Here is a 6,071-nt window from a genome sequence, read left to right as displayed (position 1 = left end):
GCGTGTTACATCCTGTGTGCATATCGCCACCTACTTTTGCTGTTATGCAGTCATGGTTTATTTATTATCAATTTATTCCTTGTTTTTGCTTTTCCTGTTCTTACACACGTATATACACAAATATTCCTACTTAAATAATTATTCGATGCTCCATCCTATTCCTTCTCCCCAGGCTCCACCTAGCGCTGCGTGTTCAGCTCCTCCAGACTAAATCCGTGGTCTCCTAAAGATCCAGAATAGAATAGAGCATCCGCATTCTATATTTAAATCCTTTCACTTAACCCAGTAGTATATATGTATTTTATTAATATCCTGTATCCTTCTCTATCTCTGTTAAACTCATATCCTAATAAGTATTCCAAATCCTTATTTACCTTACCTTTTTTGTTTAAATATGATATTAATTCCTTTCTTTCTTCATCATACCTTGTACAATTATATATTACATGCTCCACTGTTTCTTTCTCCCCACAATTCCCACATAGACCAGTCTCATGTATTCCAGTTATGAACAGTGAAGCGTTCAATCCTGAGTGTCCAAGTCTCATCCTAGTTATAATAACCTCTTCTTTTCTATTTCTACCACTTACACTTCTTTTAGTATTAACCATTTTTTTTATATTATATAAATGCCTTCCCTTATTATCTGTATTCCATATGTCCTGCCATTCTTTAATAATATTTTCCTTAATGATAGTTTTAATTTCACATTTACTTAAAGGAACATTAAAATCTATTACTTCTCTTTTTAAAGCATTTTTTTGCTAATTCGTCAGCAGATTACGTACGCACGTCAAGATCATAAACGCTTCTTCCACTGTTGCCAACTCTCGCGAGACAAATAAGCAGCCGCAGCTTCAAAAACAAGCCCAATATTTTTTGATAATTTATTATCATCAATATTATTTATTATCAATTATTTATTACCAATAAATGAGCCCGCAACATATTAAACTGAAACTACCCTTTTATCTGAAAAGCAAAAACATAAGTTATTTTACAAAAATCAGCAAACTGCAACAAAGCAGGAACAAAACTCATCTCCAATCACCTGTGATCAGAATAGGATTGGACAGATGGAAAAGGAGAAAAACACAAGAGCTTCAAAGGGGAGCTGTAACATAGCCACATATTTATAGCCTACTAAAATATTGGCTATTCGAACCAAATCTACTCTTAGTATTAGTATAGGCCTACTTGTTTTTTTGTTTTTTACAGCCCGTGATAATTAATACATTACAAAAACATTGTAAAAATAAAAAATTAGGCTACCTTATAAAGGAAAGTCATCCCACTCCTCTACGTCTACTACTATCATCGCTTTGATTACAGCGTCACGCGCCTTCTTTTTTAACCTGATTTTTCTTCAATCCCTCACTGAGGAAAAAAAAGAAGGCGCGTGCGGAGGGGGCGGAATATTGGACAAATTATGCTACAGCACTTATATTTTTGCACTGATTGTCTATTAACTGTGAGCAGACAGAGTGTCAATCAATGCATTGGAGAATACAGTGAACATAAATGAATGAAACGAAGTTGCTTGTCAGGTTTTCCTAAAAAGCAACCATATTTTTTTTTAATAAGCCCAAAAAACCGCAACCCGGGATTTTTTCACACAACTTTACAAAAACAGAAGCCCAAAGTCGCGTATAATACGCGGACTTGGCAACTCTGACTTCTTCTTCTGTGAGTTTATTGGCGGGTTGCAAACCAACTGGAAAGGTGCATACCGCCACCATCATAAACACTCCTTATGGCAAGCCAATTTAACATTGGGGTGGGCGGATCGATTCTAATATCGTTGGTATTGATACCAAATTTGGTATTGGTATCGGATTGATACTAGCCTGATAAGTATACTTTGGGTCAAGTTTCCCTCCTCTACGCTTAGCACATTGCTCCCGTTTTCATGCCGACATGACAAAGACATGCCGCTCCTTTCACAACTCGTATGCACACTTTGCTCATCCTCTATGGCAGGGGTGGCGAACGTCGGTCCTGGAGAGCCGCAGCCCTGCAGAGTTTTGCTTCAGCCCTAATCAAACACACCTGAACAAGCTAATCAAGGTCTGAAGGGTTACTAGAAAGCTACAGGTAGGTGAGTTTTAATTAGGGTTGGAGCTGAACTCTGCAGGGCTGCGGCTCTCCAGGAACGGAGTTCACCACTGCTGCTCTATGGAGTCAATTGAATGCCATATACTTGCAAAAGAGTTGAAGTATTGCAAAAGAAAATAAAGTTTTGCAAACGAAAATGAAAGTAGCGAGAAAAAAAGACGTTTTGCCAACAAAAATAAAGAATTGCAAAATATAAATGAAACAGAGCAAAAGCTAAAATTTTGCAACACATATTTTCCATGGCCATAGCCACTAATTTATTTGCAACGCTACTTTTATTTTGCGTTTCAATCAAGCGTGAGCTCGTGATACCGTTTTTTCCCTTTGCGCTTCATGTTCCCTTTCAGTCGGTCACTCTCGACGTCATGTCGGTGATGACCGACGAATTGGGATCTCGCCAGAGAGACCAATCCACTTCGAGTGTAACTAAACAAGCTGTCGATGCCCCTATCTTGCGTGCGGAAATCGCAGTCCTGCTGGCGAAGGACTCGATAGAGCCGGTCCCTCCAGCCGATATGAGGTCGGGGTTTTACAGCCCTTACTTCATTGTGCCCAAGAAAGGCAGTGGGTTACGACCGATCTTGGATCTGCGAGTTTTGAACCGTGCACTTCACAAGCTGCCGTTCAAGATGTTGACGCAGAAATGCATTTTCGAATGCATCCGTCCCCAAGACTGGTTTGCAGCGATCGACCTGAAGGACACGTACTTTCATGTCTCGATCCTCCCGCGCGGCCCATTCCTGCGATTCGCGTTCGAGGTGGGCTGTCCCTGTCGCCTCGCATCTTCACCAAAGTCGCGGAGGCAGCCCTTGTTCCCTTGAGAGAACGGGGTGTGCGCATCCTCATCTCGACGACTGGCTCATACTCGCACAGTCTCGCGATCAGTTGTGCGCACACAGGGACCTGGTGTTCAGACACCTCAGCCAGTTGGGTCTTTGGGTCAACTGGGGAAAGAGCAAACACGTGCCAACGGCATGGAGTTGGATTCGGTCAACCAGACGACTGAAACTCTTTCAGAGGCTCCTGGGGCATATGGCTGCAGCTGCGGCAATAGTTCCGCTCGGTCTGCTCCATATGAGACTGCTTCAGCACTAGCTCCATGGTCAAGTCCCGAGTTGGGCGTGGCGTCGCAGTACTCACCGGGTTCAGATTACACCGGCCTGCCGCAGAACCTTCAGCCCATGGTCAGATCCCTCGTTCCTTTCGGGCAGGAGTAACCCTGGAACAGGTATCCAGGCATGCTGTGGTATTCACGGATGCCTCGGCCATCGGCTGGGGAGCCACGTACAACGGTCACGCAGTGTCAGGGGTTTGGACGGGTCCCTAACTGCGTTGGCATATCAATTGCCTCGAGTTGCTGGCAGTACGCCTTGCCCTGAGCCGCCTCAGAGGGTGCCTTCGGGGCAAGGACGTTCTGGTCTGCACGGACAACAGTGCGAGTGTTGAGTATATCAACCGGCAAGGCGGTTTGCGCTCCCGTCGCATGTCGCAACTCGCTCGCCACCTCCTCCTTTGGAGTCAGAAGCATCTGAGGTCCCTTCATGCCATCCACATTCCAGGAGTGTTCAATCGGGCAGCCGACAAGCTGTCTCGAGCAGCACTTCCAGGGGAGTGGAGACTCCACCCCCAGGCGGTTCAGCTGATCTGGAGATGGTTCGGATTTGCTCAGGTAGACCTGTTTGCATCTCCAGAAACCACCCACTGCCAGTGGTTCTACTCCCTAACCGAGGCAACGCTCTGCACGGACGCACTGGCACACAGCTGGCCCCGGGGCCTGCTCAAATATGCGTTCCCCCAAGTGAGCCTGCTCGCACAGACACTGTGCAAGATCAGGGAGGACGAGGAGCAGGTCTTGTTAATGGCTCCATATTGGCCCAACAGGACCTGGTTCACGGAACTCATGCTCCTCGCAACAGCCCCTCCCTGGCCGATTCCTCTAAGGAAGGATCTCCTTTCTCAGAGATGGGGCACCCTCTGGCACCCGCGTCCAGACCTGTGGAAACTCCATGTGTGGTCCCTGGACGGGACGCAGAGGTTCTAGGTGACCTACCCCAGGAGGTAGCTCTCACTATCGCTTCAGCACGTGCTCTGTCCATGAGACAGGCCTATGCGCTGAAGTGGAACCTGTTTGTCGAATGGTGTTCCTCCCACCAGGAGGACCTGCAGGCATTTTCGGTCGACAAATCGTGCCTTGAGTTTGGGCCGGCTGATTCCAGTGCAACACTGAGACCCCGGCCCGGCTACGTGCCACAGATTCCTACCACTCCCTTCAGGGACCAGGTAGTGAACCAAAAGAAAGATACCATAATCACAGAGGTATAAATATTAACAAAAGTACTTAAAGTAGACTGTGGGTAATGTTACTCAACCAATCTGTCGCAGTTGTTGAACTTTTTTTTTTTTTGTATAATTGATGAGAAACAGAGATAAATGTCAGACACGTCCTCTCCTCTCCAGCAACTTCCCGGTTGCCATGGTAACTCTCAATGGACACCAGTACTATACATAACAACAACAACAATAATAATAATAATAATAATAAGAGTTAGAGGGTCAAATAAAGGTGGAACAGATGTGTTTTTAGTCGTTTCTTGAAGATGGTTAAGGACTCAGCTGCTCGGATTGATTTGGGCAGGTCATTCCACCAGGAGGGAACAGTTAATGAAAAAGTCTGTGAAAGTGATTTTGTGCCTCTTTGAGATGGCACAATAATACCGCCATTGACTTGCAGAACGCAAGGTTCTAGAGGGCACGTAACTCTGAAGTAATGAATTTAGGTAAATGGGTGCAGAGCCAGTGGTGGTTTTGTAGGCAAACATTAATGCCTTCAATTTAATGCGAGCAGCTACTGGTAGCCAATGCAAATTGATGAACAGAGGTGTGACATGCGTTCTTTTCGGCTCATTAAAGATTAATCGAAATAAAAAGTTTCACAACTCAGAAAAATTAATTTTCCTTTCTTGTCAACATTATACAGCGTGCGCGGTGTGTCACATGTCTCAGTTGTGGAGGCGTGCGCGCTGTACATCACTATATTAAAAGCAACCATCCATATTCTGACTTGGTGAAAAGAAACATTTTATCTTAAAAGAACTTTCAATCTTGTGTCTGAAGTTTAATTACACTTTTTAAATAGCTGGAAATCAGAGAGAATATAAAGAGCGTGTATATGATGGTAATGAAATTACGAGCATACGACGTTGCAGTTACGTTGCCAGTAAGTCATGAAATCACCAATACATTACGAATAGAGTACGTATCTGGAACGTTCTTAGTTATCTTGTTACGTTAGGAGGACGTACTGACGATGTTGTGAGTTGGTAATGAAAGTACAAGCATACAACGCTGCAGTTACGTTGCCAGTAAGTCATTAAATTACCAATATATTATGAATAGAGTACGTATCTGGAACGTTCTTGGTTAACTTGTTACGTTAGGAGGACGTACTGACGACGTTGTGAGTTGGTAATGGGATGGTAAGGGAATTATGACATCATGGTTACGTTGTCTATTGGTAAGTCATGAAATTGCCAAAAAGTACGAATACATTACGTAACTGTTACGTCGTGTGTTAGATGGGAGGACCTCAGAACAGCTCTTTGTCTGTTAAGGAGGACAGCAGAAGGGGAAGGCTGTCTCCAAGCAGAGGATGGCCCACTGGATAGTGGATGCCATCAACTTGGCCTATGAAGCATAAGGTGTGCCCTGCCCGCTCAGGCTGCGTACTCACTCCACTAGGGGTGTTGCATCGTCCTGGGCGCTGGCTCGTGGTGCCTCGCTAACAGACATTTGTACAGCTGCGGGGTGGGCGACTCTTAACACATTCGCTAGGTTCTATAACCTATGTGTTGAACCGGTTTCCTCCTGTGTTCTCACCTCAAACGGGTAGTGGCACTGAGAGGCCTGGTTCAGAGTCGGCTTGCGGCGTCCTTAGCGCCTAATTCTCCAGAGAGTTC

Source organism: Sinocyclocheilus rhinocerous, unplaced genomic scaffold (genome assembly GCF_001515625.1).
Source record: "Sinocyclocheilus rhinocerous isolate Xijiao unplaced genomic scaffold, SAMN03320098_v1.1 scaffold127, whole genome shotgun sequence".
NCBI classification, from domain to species: Eukaryota; Metazoa; Chordata; class Actinopteri; order Cypriniformes; family Cyprinidae; genus Sinocyclocheilus; species Sinocyclocheilus rhinocerous.
Note: the sequence above shows the minus strand (reverse complement) of the source record.